General features: G+C 38.0%; 1 protein-coding gene across 12 annotated transcripts in view; it reads left to right on the forward strand.

The window, feature by feature from the left end:
• Window positions 1-19,579, forward strand: part of DLGAP1 (DLG associated protein 1) — a 405,566-nt gene that overhangs the window by 245,604 nt on the left and 140,383 nt on the right. The window contains exon 5 of one of the 12 annotated variants that reach the window (XM_085052618.1): window positions 5,163-5,241. The exons of the other annotated variants lie outside the window; for them this stretch is intronic. The gene's annotated coding sequence lies outside the window, so the exon portion shown is untranslated. The remainder of the gene's footprint in view (window positions 1-5,162; window positions 5,242-19,579) is intronic. 12 annotated transcript variants of the gene reach the window in all.

Here is a 19,579-nt window from a genome sequence, read left to right on the forward strand (position 1 = left end):
TTCATCCAGCACATCGAAAGATTAGTGTAAATGAACCATTAAAAAGCTGGCAGTATAATTAATTTCATTCCACGATCTGGTTTCAGCAGTAGAGCTGCAGGGAAGTACCTTTGTTATAAATGATAAAACTATGCTTGAGAACAAAATGCCCAGCATTGCAAAGAGCTGTTAGGAAAATATGTATGTACAAAGTCAGAGTTTATAGAAGTGGTTACTAAGTCTCTACCAACAGCATCTTGCTATGACCTATTTAAACATACCTATTTTTGTGCACCCAATCTGGAGTGATCCTCATTCCAATATTTCCTTGTGCGAGCAGTGACTAAGTTTTATGTGTAGGAACAAACAAGAGGGATGTGAATGATTGCCAGAACTGTTAGATTCCTATAATTGATATATTCAATCACAAATGTGTGTTTTCTTATTTGTAGATAAAAAAGAGAAAGTTTCCAGAGTATATTTTAAAGATATTTTACTTGGAATAGGTTTTATTATATAAAATTACTAGTAGTTGTCAGCACTGAATGATAATTTTAGCGAAGAATGTGATCAGTTTTGCAAGATGCTGTACATGGCATTTTTTCACTGAAGAGCAAGCCTACATAGTTATATGTAGTTTCTTTTTTTAACTCTGGCCTGAGAGTTTATAAGGGAGATAATTAGAAATACTCTTTTACTGAAATGTTACATAGGTAATGTTTATTTTCAGTTTTACAATATATTCAAGTACTAAGAAAAATATATGTTAATACCTGACATGAAGATTAACTAGCTTTAAAAAGAAATTTCTCTGTATTAATTGAAAAGACATCTAATTATACTATGTTGGGTAATAATGGTTTTGGCCTATAAGAGAGGCCACAATGGTATTATGCCAGAAATAAACATTGCATGTGTTTGCATTTACATTACAACCAAAAAGATTCCTTCCTCTGAGGCTGCTCTTGCTCATTTTTAATATTTAAAGAGTTCTTGATCAAATCATTCCTGTATGCTGCCAGTACAAAAGAAAATTCAATTAATAGGCCAAAAAATGGAAGGCAAACATGCAAAAGATGCTTTAAGCACTGAATTCAACTGTGTGTTTGGCATGAATGTTTTGTCCTCTATTTCACAAATATTTAGTATTATAATTTTTTATTTGCAAATAGATGAATTTGCATAGGATTATGCAAATTAGTATAATTAACCGTGTGTGTCTGCAGAATTATAAATGTATACATTAACTAGTATTTAACTTGCTATTTAACTGTTGTGAAATTTTATATTTTGCTTCTTGTCTGAAGTGAAACAAATGTACAGGTATATTATGTTATCTCTGTAGCATATTAGTTGGAACCTTCCTAGATCTCAGATTTGTAATATGAGTTATGAACAGGGATATAAATAATCCTGTCTGCTTCAAAAGGAAGAATATTTTATATAACCATATTTTTAGCTCATTCAGGACTGATGAAAGTTAGCTACTCAGTCAACTCCAATACAGTGTAGTATATTCTGATTTTCTTTATTTTGTCCGTGTACTGCAAATTTCAACACTAAATTTTTGATGGAATAATCTTACATAAGGAAAATACATGAAATTGTAGTAAATTACTTGGTCATTTTGGAGCAGAGATGACAGCCCTGCCAACTGTACCAAAATCTTCTTCTAGAGACCGAAGTTTGGTAATTCACTGTGTTATTCACACAGTGGATTTTTTGTCGCTTGGGTTTAATGTTTTTCTAAAGAAAACAAAATTTGAAATATCCAGTTCCACCAGACTTGAAGTTTTCTCTTTCAAATAATACTGAACATTTTTTCACTGGAGGTTCTGGGGGTATCTTTCACTGGGCATGTCTTTCACTAGAGCTTTCTTGCCTGGAGAAGCTGTGGAGAGCAGGCTTTGCACAAATCACTGCCGTGCAGCCTGCGTGAGTTGTAACAGAATGAAAATCCCTGGTAGTGTCATCTGCTGGAGGGATTTTGCAGAGCTGTCAGTCATGTTTGCTCGACAGAAGGGAAGGGTATTCTTGTTTCACACCTCAGTTCATGGGCTCAGGGGTGTAATCGCAGATCACATGCAGGGTTTCTCCAGGGAGGTACCACAGAACCTGATGAACGCAGCAGGCTTTTTCCATGGAAGTTGCCCGAGAACCAGCTAGCCCTTGTTACTTAGGTCTGGTAGGCCATGTGTAGTGGAAATTTTTTTTCCACTGACACACAGCTAGACTAGATATGCATGAACCATGTGCTTCACTAATCCAGTCTAATGGCAGGAAGCCTAAACTATCCATATGCTCGCTGTGGTCTGGCATTGCAGAGGCATGCTGACAATTTGGCAATGGTGACTGTTCCTGTGGGCGTCACTGAGGCATTCCTGTTTCGCTTCTTCTCTTCAGTATCATATGATGTTCTGGGAAGCTGTGTACATTCTGTTTCTTCATGCTTCAAGGAGAATGGCATTACAGACCCTGAAGTCCAAGAAGTTAGGAAATATGTACCACAAGCTGAAACGAACCAGGAAAGGTTTTCTCGGCCAGTAGTTTAATACCAGCAGCCAGCTTCTTTGCTTGTGATTGCCTTCTTTGTCTCTAAAGCAGCCAAACTCTGTTAGCCATGGAACATTTCATATTCCTCTCACTCCTCTTCTTGTTCCTTATCATACTTGGTTACATCTTCGCTTTCAACCAGAACATTACTCTTTATAAACATGGTGCTACTTATGTGTCCTTGAGAGTGTGCTTCTGAGTGCAAATCATCTTAAAGCCAGAGAAAATTATCTGTGTGCTGATGTTATCCTTAGAAGCAAAGGGAAGAATAATATCCCTTGTGTCATTAAAAAAGGGGGGAAAAAATACTGCCTATAGAGTTCATTTAGGAATGTAACCAGCTTGAAAAGAAGTCCTATCATTAGTTGTTCAACAAAAAATATCCAGTTACTGACAGATTGAAAACCATTTGCCAATTATTCTAGCTTCACAAAGGGCATCTAGTTGGTCATTAGAAGAGATTTGAAACAGGAGCCTTATGTTAAGTTCATTGCTGAAAAATCCTGCAGAGTGATTGTATTCCACATAAATTTCATTCATGACATCTTGCTTTTAGCTGTACTATTGATGACCAATGGCATGAAAATTGCCAGCTTAGGAAAATAAACGTAACTTTGTTATTCAGTGCACTTTAAAGAAAACTTCTGTCTTTGCAGTCTTGCTCTCAACCTCTTTTCTAATCACAACTAATGCTGAGGAAAAACAACATGAACAATTGCTGGGGACTTCAGGCTGTGGGAGAGTGGCAACCACAAAGTCTGGTAACAACAGCTTTATTTGCCATGTGAGAAGGAGTAGGCAGAAGCCTGTGACTATCTTGTCTAAGATTTCCACAATTTGCCTGTTAAGAGTGAGTACAACCCCACCAAACTAACCAGAGCAGGATGCTACAGCAAAGCTGTCACTTTGAGAAGAGGATGTCATAATTTCCAGGAGTTATGACACTTCCAGTTGTCATAACTTCCAGGAGGAGGTCAAGGGTTGTTCTGAGGAACACAGGCATCACCCAGAGCAGAATCACTCCAGTTTGAGCAGAAAAAGACAATATTACAACCTTCAGATAAGGTTTAGAATGTGTTAAATAAGAACGGATAAATTTTGACAGCTTGCTTTTCCAGATGTCAGAGATTGGTTTAGCTACTTATAAGAATAGAGGTGAACCGGAATTGAAAGTATAAAGATTTTTTGCATGACTGTGGGATGCCCAGACTTGCTATAATAATACACTTTTTTAGTAGAAGATTAATAGGAATGTTAATAGAAGTGTTTTTATTAGTATGGTTTTGGATTTAGAAAATCCATTAAAAAAGCTTTACTGTGGAATTCTGTAGAAAAAAACTTCCTACTACAACACATTCTAGTTTCTTGAGCTTTTGTCTATTAAAAAAAAACCCAAGAACATTAATGAAGTTATATATAATACTTTTTACATTTGTACTAATTCATAGAATCATAGAATGGTTTCAGTTGAGAGAGATCTTAAAAATCCTTTAGCTCCAACCCTCTGCCACAGTCAGGGACACCTTCCACTAGACCAGGTTGCTCAGAGCTCCATCCAGCCTGGCCTCAAACACCTCCAGGGATGAGGCATCCACAACTTCTCTGGATAACCTGTTCCAGTGCTTCCCCAGCCTCACAGTAAAGAATGTCTTCCTAATATCTAATCTAAACCTACCCTCTTTGAATTTTCACCCTTTTTCTATCACTCCATGCCTTTGTAAAAAGTCACCCTTCAGCTTCCTAGTAAGCCTATTTTAGATACTATGAGTCTTCTGCAAGCTGAACAACCCCAACTCTCAGCATGTCTCCATAGAGAGGTGTTTCAGCCCTCTGACCATCTATGTTGCCCTCCTTTGGCCTCACTCCAACAGCTCCATGTCCTTCTTATGTTAGCATCCCCAGAGCTGGCTGCAGCACTCCATGTGGGGTCTCACCAGAGCAGAGCAGAGGGGGAGAATCATCTCCCTCACCCTGCTGCCCACATTGCTTTCAATGCAGCCCAGGATGTGAGTTGGCCTCCTGGTCTGCAAATGCACATTGCTGAGTCATGTTGAGCTTCTCATCAACCAACACTTCCAAGTTCTCTTCAGGGCTGCTCACAATCAATTCTTCACCCAGCCTCTATTTGTTCTTGGAAATGCCCTGATATATGTGCAGGATCTGGCACTGAGCCTCGTTGAACTTCATTAGGTCCACATGGACCCACATCTCAAGCCTGTCAAGGTCACTTTGGATGGCTTGACTGGGAAATGTGACTTTTTATAGCTTTGTGTATGACAACTGTTTGAATAGTTAATTGACTCATGGTTTTGGTACTCCATATGGATCTTCAGTCTTTTCCCATATCCTTTTTCTGGCAACAGCAGACAGGCTGTTTCCTTCAACTGCAGTAATCAGACATAGGAATAAAAAGTTATGAGAATTGAACTTATGGATGTTCACCCCTGGTGTGAGTTCCTATTTTTTTATGAGAGCTGTAAGAATGTAATCATTTCTACAGCTACTATGGTTGCCTCAATCAGATTTGAGTTCAAAATTCCATGAGAAAATGGCAGAAAATATAGCTGCATATACAGTCCAAATAACCACACACACTCCAAAACTAAAGGGGAAAAAATGTTCTTTTTCAGGCTTCCCAGTAAGGTGAGAATTACCAGAGGTGAAATCAACCTGAGCACATGGAGGAAGTTTTCCAGGTCTGCTGGAAGAGTGAGTAGTACAATAGGAGGTGCTCAGTCAGCTCAGAGGATTCAAACTGCAGGACCACAGAAGACAAATTAGATGTCCACATCTGAGCCTGACAGCAGTTCCTCATCAGGCAGACCTTGAGGGCTGATTGCAAGAAACCTGAGACAGGATCAATCCATTGAGCTCTGTGGCTTCCCAGGTTCCCAAGCAGCATACCTGGGAGGTCAGTTGATACTGAAAGAAAAAGAAGAGCTTGGAGGATGCATGACGCCCTCTGTGTCTTTTGCATTTACTCCTTATCTTCAGATGCCACCATTTCCAACACTGCATCCTGACAAGGTCCTGTCTCTGAATTGTGTCCATGGTACCAGTGGTACTCTGTGGCCACTGGAGCCAGAAAAGGTCTGAAAATAATGTTCCTTCATTTCTAAAGAAGATTCAGCTTCTTATATGTTTTTTCCCACTGTCAGGAAGTAGGTGAAATTTGCCTCTCTTTCCAAAACTTCCAGGGGTCGTATAAATCTTGTATTTCAACCCCTGCCAGTTTAAATTTGAAGGAGGGAGGCAGGGCAGGGGGTAGGGCAGTGGGTGGAAGAATGGACATGAGTGCACAGATGGGGAATTTTATAAACCTTATTACTGAGGAAACCTGGCAAATAATGCTTAACAGATCATTACTGTTGCTCTATACCAACTCTTCTGTAGACTTCAAAGATGCACTGTAACTGTCTGAGCTCATACTCTTAACTGCTCTATAAAAACCATAAAAACTTCCTTTTAAATCAAGGTCTTATGGAACTAAAGCAATGTTAACAGACTTAGCAGGCCTGGCAGGTCTTTTTCTATTAACTTAAGGTAGAAGAGATCACAGACCTCTGGAAGCACATGCTGCTTCCAGAGTTTTATTCTGAACTTTCTCTACGTATGCACTTGACCTGCAAGTCTCTTTGCATTTAGGAAAAGAGAGGAATTACTTTTTTAAAGTATGCAAGGCTCTTTTAAACATAGCTTTATCGTCAGTAAAGTACTTATCCTAATAATGAAAAAAAATTAAAATAGTAGGATCATCCCTTTTTTAAATTTTGACAGATTCACTGTATTGGGTCTGGCTGAAATGAAGTTCATTTTCCCAAAGCAGCCCTCGCAGTGCTTTGCTTTGCACTGGTGCCTAGAAATGTGTTGATAATACCGTTACATTTTCTCTCCCCGGTCCAGCTGCAAAGGGGAGTAATAGAGAGGCTTTGGTGGGTGTGTGGCATCCAGCCAGAGTCAAGCCACTACAGTGTTGTTGGTGCCAAAATATGAGATAAAGATAGTAATTGGGAGAAGTAATGGGCAAAAATAGTACTGAACAATGTCAAAGAGTGGATTGATCATGGGCAATTTTTGTCGTAATTGTGGTGAAGGGAAAAGGAGTGAATTTTGTGCAAATTGTCCAATTTTTTTCTGTATTGTGAGGATGTTATTTTGGTTTTTGTGGGGGTAATTTTGTTTTATTTATTTTGGCTGGTTTTGTTGATGCAAGTGCAGGTTGTGTGATGAATGTGGATTTTAGTGATAATTCTTAAATATATGATTTGCAGAGGTGAGGGGTGGAATGTGTTGGGTTTGCATGGCCAGATTTTGGTAGCAGGAGGGCTACACAGGTGGCTTCTGTGAGAAGCTGCCAGAAGCTTCCTCCATGTGCAGCAGAGCCAATGCCTGGCAGTTCCAAAGATGGATGTGCTGCTGGCCAAGGCTGGGCCAATCAGAAATGGTGGCAACACCTCTGTGATAACATATTTAAGAAGAAGAAAAAGAAATTGTTGCATGGATGTGATTGCAGCTAGAGAAGATCAGGGTGAGAATATGTGAGAGGAACAACTTTGCAGACACCAAAATCAGTGGAGAAGGAGGAGGAAGGAGGGAGAAGGAGGGAGAAGGAGGGAGAAGGAGGGGGAAGGAGGGGGAAGGAAGAGCTGGAGCAGAGATTCCCCTGCAGACCATGATGCAGACCATGGTGAAGCAGCTGTGCCCCTGCAAGCCATGGAGGTCCACAGGGATGCTGAAATCCACTTGCAGCCTGTGAAGGAGACTCACACCAGAGCAGGTGGATGCCTGAGAGGAAGCTCTAAACTCATGGGAGGCCCATGCTGGAGCAGTCCTGGCAGGGGCCTGCAGAGCTATGGAGAGAGGAGCTCATGCTAAAGCACGTTTCTTGGCAGGATTTGTGACCCAGTACCCACACTGGAACAGTCTGTGCCTGAGGAACGGCAGAACTGCACCCTGTGGAAGAGTGACCCATGTGGCAGCAGTTTGTGAAGAACTGCTTCCCATGGGATGGGCTCATGTTGGAGAAGTTCATGGGGAACTGTCTCCTGTGGGAGGGATTCTACACACAAGCAGGGGAAGGACTCATCTCCCTAAACAGCATCAGGAACAACGTGTGATGAACTGACCATAACACCCATTCCCTGTCTCGGTGCACCACTGAGGGAGGAGGTAGAGCTGGGAAGCAGAGAGGATGGGGGAAAGGTGTTGTGAAGGTCTTATTTTACTTCTAATTTTCCTGCTCTGATTTTGCTGTCATAAATTCAGTTATTATCCCCAATTTGAATCTGTTTTGCCCATGAGAGTATTTGATAAGTGATCTCTCCCAGTCCCTAACTCATGAACCCTTCATTCTATTTTCTCCCCCCGATCCAGTTGCAGAGGGGAGTGTTAGAGAGGCTTTCGTGGGTGTCAGGCATCCAGCCAGGGTCAACCCACTACAGTCACTCATGTAAAGATTAAGCGTGTTTGTTGGATCTAAATGTGTGTTCTTATTTGGTGTGATTTCAGTGAGTTTGTGGAATATATAGGTTTTGTTCTGTCTTCTGTTTCACACTGTCCTACAAAACATTTTTAGGAAAAATAGTGAAATAAAATTAAGGGCCTTCATCTCCTCCCATCTTAACCAAATTTCTTCTTAAACCTGAAATAAAATGTAAGGAAGAGAGAAGATAAAAGAAATATATATCCCGATATTGCTGAAGCACAGCTTACTCCATACAGGCATTCTAGGATGGAAGCAAAGGAATTCAAAATGCAAATGGCTGAACTCTCTGTGAATGTGCAGTGTTGAAGATCCCTGGATTCTGCCCACCACAACACAGGTGGTGTCATCACTGGCTTCTGTTCTGCTACTGTTTTACCTTAAGTAATTCAGATAATACTGAGGGATTTTATAGCCTCAAGCAGAACCAAACTCTACCCTAAATACTCATTGGCTACTAGTCCTTTAAATAGTTTCAGGATATCAATGCATAAATATTATCATTGGCAGAAAAAGAATGCAATTAGTTTACTGATATCCTTTAAGCGTCTGTCATCTGCAAGCTAAAAGAAGCTTTTTAAAAGAAGCTAAAATATTTTATTTTTAAATAAGATTCATGCTCAAATAGTTTCAAAATGGATATTACTGAAACCGGAAGCTGAAAAGTAGTACTACAGAAATCATACAATTCTGAGAGCAACCCTCCATGTTATCTAACAATATTCCTTCTTTGGATCTTCTATACAATACCTTAGAATGTACACTCTGAAAGTACACTATATAATACAGTTGCAGTAGTTCAGTTTTCTTAAGTGATGTGTCCTGTTTCTTTGCCAGTGCTCACATGCATTGCTGTTTCAGCAGGGGTCAGCCTGGCTGTCAGAGTAGATAACCATCACCAGGTCTGGCTTTACTGTGAACTTCCAAAGAGAGAGGGTAGGTATGAAATTTTAGATCAGCGCCTGTTTTATGGGGCTAGTGTCATTTTGTTTCTGCAGTACAGATTTAACATTGCTAAAAAGTAGTAGCTGAAAATATGAAAGAAAAAATTCTTTACTTGAACATTGGGCATGATTCTGACTTACATTAGTGAAAACACAGGTTAACGTGACTAGTATCAAGAGAAATGCTTTTATGTAATTACTGGTATATTGTGAATCTGCCTTTGTGAGCAGGAATTCAGGAACATGAAAATTGTTGGTTTTTGTTAACACTCCAAGTCTTAAACAAACAAATGAAAAATCTGTTATATGAACAGCAGACAGCTGTCAATAAGTATCTTGTATGATATGCTGTATTGTGTTTGCAGTCCAAACTAGGATCTATGTGGGGTAAAGCAAGGAAAGACTCAAGCCCTGCTATGAGATATTTATTGGACATTTTCAGTTAAATTCTTTGTAGACTGAGGAATTCGCAAGAGCAAATCTGTAGTTACTGACACAGCCTAAAAACTTCATTGTATACCTGATAAGAACTCTATCTGTTAATAAATGTATAAAATAGCCAAAGTCTGGATGGAAGGAAGCTTCTGGAGTTACTAAAGGCCAGGAAATCTACCTTCAGATGTGACTGAGAAACACAATCATTTTAGTTTAAGACATATTAATAAGGGCATTAAATAGTTTTGTCTCACAGCAGCAGGAGGGAATGTGGCTCTTGCTAAAGACTTCTGAAAAGATTTACTGAAAAATCTCCAGAGCTATTAGCTGGAAGTGGATACTGGACACATTTAGCTGCAGCTATGTATCAGTGGCCAATTACCAGAACAATTTTCTTGGAAATGAGGCAGATTCTATTACTTCATAGCTTTAAAATCAGACTTGCTATCTTTCCACAAGATGTACTTTATATTAGCAATAAATTACAGCTCTACAGTAGCAGTTATGGATGGTTTTTATAGTACTCATATTATGTATGAGGACAAACAGCATAGCCCACTGTGGCTCTTCCTGGACTTACACAATAATGCTGACATTTAACATATGATGAACTAAGTTTTGACAGGAAAGATGAGATTTCAGTTGAATAGCTAAGATATAATAAAGTGAAAAGGCTGTGTACTTTTTATTCAGGTTTAAGGGAGTATGTCTTTTTAGTACACTAAGTAGATGGTATGAAACCACTTACCCTTCACCTTGAAATGAAATTAGATTAAATTGGGAGGAGTAAGCAGCAGGGAATTAACAAGACATTTTGCATACATCACCAGTTTGATATATATAGTAGTCTACTTATGGTGGTACTCTTTTAAAGAATCATTTTTCTGAAGTATTTTCAATGCTATGGAAATATTTATTGCACACTTGCATTTAATACTTGCATATTTATTGCACACTTGCATATTACATTTTACTATTACTTTAAACCATCAAATATTAAAAGCGGAAATTAAGTTCATTCTGTTCGCTTTCAAAATATTCATGTTGGTCTCACTCAGGAGCAATTCCATTGAGATCTGTGCAGTTATATCAATTGGGTCATTGCTGGAAATAGTGACATGCAAAAAAAGGGAATTAAGCTCATACTTCCTCTTCCTTCTTTTCATTTAGTGCTTTCTCTTCCACTTGCTCCCTCACTTCAATTTTTCTGTATTGATGAGTGCTCCTTAATACAGCAAATTTCAAGTGAAATGAAAATATTCTTGACTATATTTTCCTTGATTTTGACTTCTTCACTCTCTTTACACAAAGAAAAGTTTTAATTCAATTCTTTATTATTGTTTCATGTCAGCAATGTGTGAAGTTCAGACAAGGCTGGTATAAAATAAGAGAGTCTGATGCTTTGGTATTCCCTGTGAGTGCCCAAGAGTGAAACATGCAGTATATAAATGCCTAATGTGCTGATCAAGTTACGCATCCTTCAGCAGTAAGATGTTTATTTACCACTTTGAGTATCTCAGTACAGTGATTGGTGATGAGCTTCTGCACAGAGTGCACACAGAGAAGAGAAATTATCTTCAAATCTGAGTTTCTTACAACCTTGAGTGTGAAGTACATGCACAAGCATTTTAGGTGGCACCTAGAGCAAGGGTACCACCACCATATTCCTCACAGTGTCAAAGCCTCCAAGTGAATCCTGTGTGGCCTCATCAAACTGATAAAAGATCCATCACAAACTGTGGAAGTCAAGAAGTCACAGTTAAATTCTGTGGCATTGTAAAGCTGACCTGTGTAATTCAAGCTGTAAGCATGTTAATTTTTCCTTTTTGGCCATCTAACATCAGACAGATTATTTATTATTATTCATAATAAGTATTAATAATTTCTAATTTAATTTCATCAAATAAGTTTTTGAGTTATTTTGCCTCTTCCTGATTTAAAAGCTATTCTGAAAGCTTTTTCTGAAATGTTTAAACCATGTTCACTGTTTAGAAAATATTTCTCTGAATAGTTTTTAGCCTATGTCAGCAATAAATTGTAGCTCTACAGTAGCAAATGCAGGGGTTCATTAGTTTATATGCAGTAATTAAGTCTTGGTTTTATTTCAACTTTATATTAATAGAATCCTCTTCCAATTCTTTATTGGATAAACATATTTCCTACAATCAAATTCTTATCATGTACCATTTGTATGCATACCTCAACATAAAGAAACGAAGTTCAAGATAAACTTCTCAAAAGTACTCTTTAGTCTTTAAATCTGCTTGTTTCTAGGTATGTGCAGACCATTGGTTCTATTTATTAGAAAATCCATTAAAAAAAAAAGAAGCATGGGTGCAGTAGAAACAAATTCCATGTGCATAAACAATAGCAGAAAAATCTGAGATACTCTTTTACTCTTTTTACTTTTTTATGTTAACAATCAGAATCATGTATAAAAATGAAAGTTACTGTTATGGGGTTTTTGTAAAACTTTTTAAGTATTGCTATTGTAAATTAATAGCTAAAATGTGGCTGGCAGTTCAGTGGTATAGGTAGAATCGAATGAAGGCTCAAAGCAGAAGTTGAGAAGTTCCATCCTCTGTTCAAGGGCAGAATTGTGTCCCAGGGGATGCAGCCACTATGTTGTGCTGTGCCTGAGGAAAAACACTTTGCCCACATACTTTCTCTTCCTTTTGCTGTCACATTTTATTCTACGACATACTTTATAAGTAGCTTTTTGAAAGTACCAGTCATTTATTTTCAGACATTCTTCATAAATTAAGATTTATTTCCCAGCTTTTCAGAGCTCAAAAACATTTCATGGAATTCTATAAAAAATAGTCCTCTTTAAAAATGGCTGCTATTTCAACTTCTTTAAAGTCGCATGAGAAAATATTTGTAGTCAATGTTTTCCTCTGAATAGAAGATTTTTATGTTACTTATTATTTTTTTATGCCAGTAGAGGTCAAATGAGACAAGTTGATTTGAGAAAGTATCTTAAGATTTCTGCCAAATCTAACTCTATTTCACAGAAATAAAACTAGAAATTATTTCCATTTCATCTATTGTGTAACAACAAATACTGATCAGTTACTGTAGCCATCAAAGACAAGGTGGTTAAAGTTATTTTACTGTATTTATATACCACAGCATATATGAGGATTTGGTTCAGTTTTCAATTGTCTGTGGGTTTTTTTAAACCTTAAATTCATGAAGCTTAGTGTTACAACCATGTTTTAGGGAATAAATAATCCTGTTACTCTCTGCCTTTTGATCAGATATTTCATATTCAGTGCCAAATTGAGCTCAAATTGTTGGTTTTTACTTTTAGATTGAGCTGAGAGGAGCAGGTTGAAATGAGACAGATTGAGTTTTGATCTAAGCATGACTGTCTATCAGCCCAATGAGTCTTCTGCCTTGCTGGTTGAACTCTTTTATCTCATACCTTCAAAGAGGGCTTTTTCCTGTTTCTCCCAAGAGTCAGTTTTCTCCCATGTAGGAGTTCGCTGGTCTTGCATATGAGCAGAACGTTCTTGGCACTGTTTGCCTCTCCTCTTTTCCTGCTGCCTCACTGGGGAAACCTGGCTTGGATACACAGAACCTGGAACATATCCATGACCAAGCAGGGTGATCATAGTGGTGGCATTTGTTGATACAGTCAAAGCTCCATAATACCAAAATGACTAAGTGAGTTTTCCAGGAAGTTCTTACTCATAGTTATGATGTGGAACAGTTTCACTGAGGCTTTGCAGGTTCTTTCTGGTGTGCTAGTGGGGCTAAGCGGTGGGGCTAGTGTGATGATTTATATGGCCTTTATTGTCATACTGTTAAAAGTAATGTTTTCACGACTCTTACCCTTGGTCTTCACAGAGCTTCTGTAGCATTTTCATGGAGTTTCTCCACTAAGACACTTTTTCATTAGGTTCTGGGCTGACAACAGATGTTCAGGGGAAGGCACCATTCAAATAGAGCTACCAATTGAAAGCCAAGATGGGAGACCATCTGCAAGCATACAGATTCTGGTGCTTGTCTGTTTTTGTAGCATCCACTTTTGGTTGGACTTAAAATATCATAGTGTGCTTGGAAGAATATTTTTTCAAAGAAATCATCTCCTATTTCTGCTAAATGAGGTCAAGGTTTGTAAGGCTGAAGCTGTAGACAGAGTCTTGTAAAACTATGTTTCATTAAATTGAGTGATTTTTCATGGAGCAAGGAATATTTAACATAATATTTCACTTGATTTCTAAATAGTAAAGAATAAAAAGCTTAGAGACAATTTGAATCATGCAATTTGATGGTCAAGACCAGCAAAATCACACAATCACACTGTCTCTGCCATCATAGAAATCAAAGTATAGATTCTCAGGTGTCTTGAGTGGGCTGTAGTGTGTAGAACTAATGCCAGTTCTCTGACTTTGCAGTGAATATTGTTCTTTCAATATATGTGTAGAAAAGCTCTAGAGAACATGAAAACTTGTAGCTCGGGCAATAATTTAACTGTGGTACCTGTCACACTGCCATGCTGCAGAATTGCAAAACACCTAAAAAACTGGTAGAAAATGAGTTAATGACCCATGCAGATGGGGTTTGTGGAATATTGGTGCAAGGTCTGATTAGCAGCTTCTGTTATATCCCTGTCAGTCACAAGTTGCTGTAGTGGGTCCTTGTCTTAGTCACACTGGTGTCCTTGCAATGAGGGTCAACTGCTTCTTTTAGTACAAGAATGTCCATTTTCACTATGTGACCACATTGAAGATCATGGATTTATTTGCCTTTGACAGGAAAAGTACACATTGAGCATAGGTTTCATCTGCTGATCACCTCATTCCTACTAGAAAAACAAACCTTTGACATTCATAACTGACTGCCTTGCAGGAATCTAGATACATACCTCAAATCTCTCATATGTGTATTAGTCATTTGATGGTCTATGTTTTATGCCACTGTGATAGCCTTTCTATTTTTATCAGATGCCAGTGCTGTAGGAATGTTTGATCTGTCCCTTATACTTTCTTCCTTTTGTTATTCTGAGATAGTATAAGACACCTATATCATATTGATTATCTGCAATTGATGGAAAGTAGTAGCTGTAATCCTTTAATTTTAAGAAATTTGATGTGAAGAAAGCAAGTAAAATATCTCTAGAGTTGCAAACTTAGGTGCAATCTAAGAGTACCCTTTAGGGTACCTAAAAGAGGGCAACTTAGGTAGGCACATTGTAGCCTCATTCTCAATTTTGGTGTATATTACTTTTCATTCCCTTTTGCTGTTCCCCCTTTTGCTATTCCCCCAGACAAAGCATTCTGGAAATTCATTGCAAGTTCTGCTTAAAAAAAATATTAAGGTCATAAAGTTCTTCATCCTACAGACTGAGAAGGTTAAAATGCAACATCTAAATTTGGATATGAGGTATATGCTTCAACACTACCTATATGACATTTATTAAATGATTCCATTTAATGTATTACTTTACTTGCACATTATACAGATGTAATATCCTGTTTGTTTTCTTTCTGGGAGAGGAAAATGTCTATTGGCAGTTCTGAATTCAAAACAGGCTCTCCAGCTGATATGCTGTACCTTGTCGAGTCAGACTCTGTCCTACACCACAGGAAAGTAATGAGCAGTCTAATTGCACTGTATATTATTACTCACTGAAGCAGATCAGAATTTTTTAAAAGTTGACTGTTAATTTGTGCGCAAATCAGGAGAGTGGAAGAGCAGACAATCACAGTTTAGTATTTCTTTTTGTAGAGCCAAGATCTTTGCATGCAATCCAGCGTATTGCCAGTCACAGTCCTAAAAAGATTAAAAAAATCAGTGTCTCTGTGTCAAAATTTTGCTGACATATTACTGCTAGAATTCTTGCAGACTTTGTAATGTATTTAGATATGACTCAGAGATTAATTATGTGTTAGGTTACTTTAGTGACTACAGATTTCGTGACACTCCTAGTGGCGAATCAACTTCCTTTTAGCCACAGAGATGAGGAAAGGAAAGCAAACCCCAAAACTTTCAGGCACATACTGTCCTGGTGACCACCACAGTTGCACACCAAAAGCACATACATGGAAAGAGCTGTCAAATGTAAATGTGAAGGTATCACCACAAATATATGCAAACTAATGATTGTTGGATGCAGACAGAAGGAAACCCCACCAATTTTTACTACGCCATTGGTGGGATGACTCTCTCATTGTTTTCTTCTGTACGCATACCATTCACAAAGGCCTCCTTACAAATCAGGTAAAGCTTAATTACTGGGTTTTTTTCCCCCAGTTACTGCCACTAATTGATCTGCCCATGAACTTGGAATGAGATGACTGGCCAAAACGTTTCTTTTTATGACTCCCTGTCCACCGTTCAAGATTAAATTCTATTGTAAATATCACTTGCCTGGTGTGATTTCTGACATGGAAGCAAAAATTAGATGTTCTCTTGAGAGTTTTACCCAAGGCACTGAATCATTCATATTGCATGCCAAAATGTATTAGGAAGATAATTTGAGACTTCATTTTCTTCTGAACACCTTTAATAAAATATGTGGATAGAGGCATTTTAGAGTATGTATCCTTTTATTGATGTCTAGATTTTCATTAATGTGGTGTAATGTGACAAAAAGGCCACACAAAATGTCTGCAAAATATCAAGACCTTTGAGATAAAGCAATGTCCTTCTTGAGGAACATGTGGAAGTTTGATTCTCAGCATGATCATGTTTTCCACTTGTTTGTAAAAGTTTGACAACTGGGGAAAGGAATTTCACTGAGAACACTCCATAGTTTGGGATTAAAAAATAATCAAATTCTGAGAATCCTTGGAGTTCAGTATGGAAATTAGAACCTATCTTTGTTTACCACAGAACACAAAATGAGAGCACAACTATAAACAGTACTGCTAAAAAGCATCATTTATATTCTCTCACTTCAAACAGTAGCTCAGCATTTCTTTGAAAGGGCTGCTGCAATCTGAGGTGTAAGTAACAATCTGGTGTGGTTCAATTTGTGCATGTGATTAAGTGCCTTCCTTACTCAGAGCTGTACACACATGTAAACACATTATGTGTTTGCATTGCCCTTCACCTCTGTCCCAGCACTTTGATTTCTGGACCTGGCAGACACCTGAAGATTCAGAAGTGTCTTTTAACTCACTGAATGGTATCTTAGAAGAACCATATTAACCAAACAATAAAAAAGTCAACATCTCTCACTCCTTGTTTTCTGAACAGACAAGGATATTAGACCCAAGGTGCTGTGATGATGCTTAATTAGGTTGTCTCTGTTGGTAACTAACTCTGTTGGAGAAAATAAGACTTCCCCTTGGTTGATCAGGATTGGCTTAGAGACTGTGGAGTCAAACTTGACATCCAGAAGTCCATGGGCCCTTATGGGATTCAGCCATGAGTGTTGAGGGAACTAGTGGACATCATTGTTAGACCACTCTCAATCACTTTAGAAAGGTCATGGCAGTCAGGAAAGGTACCTGAGGACTGGAAGAAAGCAAATGTCACCCCAGCCTTCAAAAAGGGCAAGCAGAAGGACCCAGGGAGCTGCAGGTCCATCAGCCTGTGGTGTGCTGACCCTGGCAGGGTGCCAGGTGACCACCAAAGTCATTCTATCACTCCCTTCCATAACTGGACTGGGCAGAGAAAAACGGCTCATGAGTGGAGAAAAGGACAAGGAGAGATCACAAATCAATTGCCATCATGGGTAACAGTCAAAACAGAATTTATTAACAGTCAAAATCAGAACAGGATAAAGGGAAGTAGAACACCATCCTCCCATCCCTCCCTCCTTCCTCAGCTCCACCTCCTCCCTGCCAGGGGCACAGGGAGACAGGGAGAGCTGCTGCTCAAGAAGAGGAGTCTTTCCTCTGTTCCAGCATAGTGTGGATTCTTCAGTCTTGTTGGATAAAGCTGGAGCGGCTCTGTGGCATATCAGTAAATTTTTATAAGACAGAAGGTTGTACATATATCTAAGGGAAAAAATACATTTCTCAAATATGTGGTTTATGAGTTAAGTTTGAACACATGAGTAGACAATATAGTTAAATGAAATTTGTACAAGAGAAGGTGATTTCTGCATTCAGGTTTTGTTATTCTGCATTTATTTTAATTACATAAGATTTAAATAGGCATGTTTCTAGCCACTAGGTTATTCCAGGAAATTGTTATGCATTAGGGACACCACATTAGGGACAAGGATGAATATATTTGTTTCCTTCTTACCCAGGGCATCCTCAAGAAAACAAAAGCAAATGTAATATGAATGTTGAAAGTAGTAAGCATTCTTCAGCCTTACAATGTTGTATCTATTTACACATTTCATTTATTCCTATGCCATCAAGTAGTTTTGGTCTGTTCTCTATAGAATTGCTATTTGCACTGTTTATTTAAGAGTCTTCATCAATTGTTTTGCCCTACTTCATGGCTAATTAAATATCCTTATTTTGGCAAAAAATACCAATACAATAAAAGCCTTAATTTACTTTCTCTCAACTGCTCATGACGTGATCAGATAGCCCTGCCTCCAGCTGTTAATTGCACTAAACATTGATGTATAAGTTCAGCCAACACAATTAAAATCTAGAAAATTATACATATTCTTTTAGAAATACTGATAAAATTGGAGACTGTAGGATAGGACTTCTTCTAGACATACATTAACATATTAAAACAGGATTGAGGTGTGAGAATGATTTAGGCTTTCTGTTTGGGGCAATTTTGTGCAGAAGAATTGTCCACTAAATATTTAAGAAAAGCAACTCCTTTCTTCAGTATTCAGCACATTCTTTTCTTCCTGGAAGGTTCATTATGGTACATGATTGGTGTTTTTTTTCCTAATTCATTGCACTTGTGATATTGTGGCAGGAGTGATTCAGTTCAGGTAAAAATAAAAATAAATTTTAAAAAAACAACTTTCTTAATGCATCCAGCAGTCTAAGACTGGAGAATAAATTACCACCACTCCTTTTTGTTAAACAGGTTAGTTTCTGCCTTTCAGTTTTAGCTTGATTTTTCTACCACTCTCTGGTCTTTGTTTCTTTGTTCGTTTCTTTTATTTTTTCCCTCCTCTTTTAAATCTGATTTTTCATAATCCTGTGATCTTTTGCTTTCACAAGCATATTTTCTCTCTTTTCTCTCTATCTGTTCATCTGATCCCTTTTGGGCAGATCATCCTATCTGTCTTCTGCTTTTTTTTCCAGTATTTCCCCATAGAAGATCCATTGACAGCTCAGACTCAAAATAGGTGTAGAAATATATGTATTTTTTCCCCCTAAACATTTCCATCCTACTTGCCATCCAAGCTCATATAGCAGTGCTTAGCCAATCTTCCTCCACATTTTTTTTTTGAAAGCCTGTCGCTCTCTCTCTATGCAGACAAATGTCACTTTTCATAAGCTTTTTCACTTTTTACCACTTCTTGCACATCCTCCTTAGCATCCATGTTGCCAGACCATCCAAAACACGGCTGGTAACATGGCTGTTCTCATCGGTCAAACCATACATCTTTTAAGCTCATCCTCAGTTTCAAGGTTTTCCACAGTATTCTGCCCCAGTCTATAAATCAGACCAAGTGTTTCCTGATCTTAGCCATTTTTTTGTATCAGTGTATTAAGGCTACATTTTCTTAATAATTCCATGACATCCCCTGTGCCTGTCATGACTTTGCTAGGCTGTAAGTTATTGGTCCTTTTGGTTCTTTGCCTACATATATTCTTTTTTTCCACAGTGTATGAAAATTTCATGGCCATTCAAATAGGGAAAAAATGAAAATAAATCACTGTTTTAGGGCATGTCCCAGTTAATTGTACTTTTTCATATCTTTCTCCTATCTTTGAGGCAAGGTTTAATTTTTTTTTTATCTTATATAGCACACTAGTCTATTTTTAGCCTTAAGAGAATTTATCAATCATCCTAAGGAGTGTTGCATGATTTCAAATGGATTTAAGTAAAAATTAACTGGCTGAAATTTTGTTTTCATAAGCCTGGATGTGTGAAACATATTCATAGATACCAAAGATAGGATTATTTTTAATTTGGTATTTATATCCTTTAGAAGTATTTTTCTTGATGGGGTATCTTTGTTCAAGTCACATTTTCAATTACCTAAGTAATTAATCTACTACTACATCCCTCTGGATGTTTCTTGATTACACAGGCTAGTAGATCATATTTTTAAAACAGTTGGTAGGGATGTAAAATT

This window comes from Lichenostomus cassidix, chromosome 2, assembly GCF_008360975.1.
Source record: "Lichenostomus cassidix isolate B80296 chromosome 2, HeHo_3.0, whole genome shotgun sequence".
NCBI classification, from domain to species: domain Eukaryota; kingdom Metazoa; phylum Chordata; class Aves; order Passeriformes; family Meliphagidae; genus Lichenostomus; species Lichenostomus cassidix.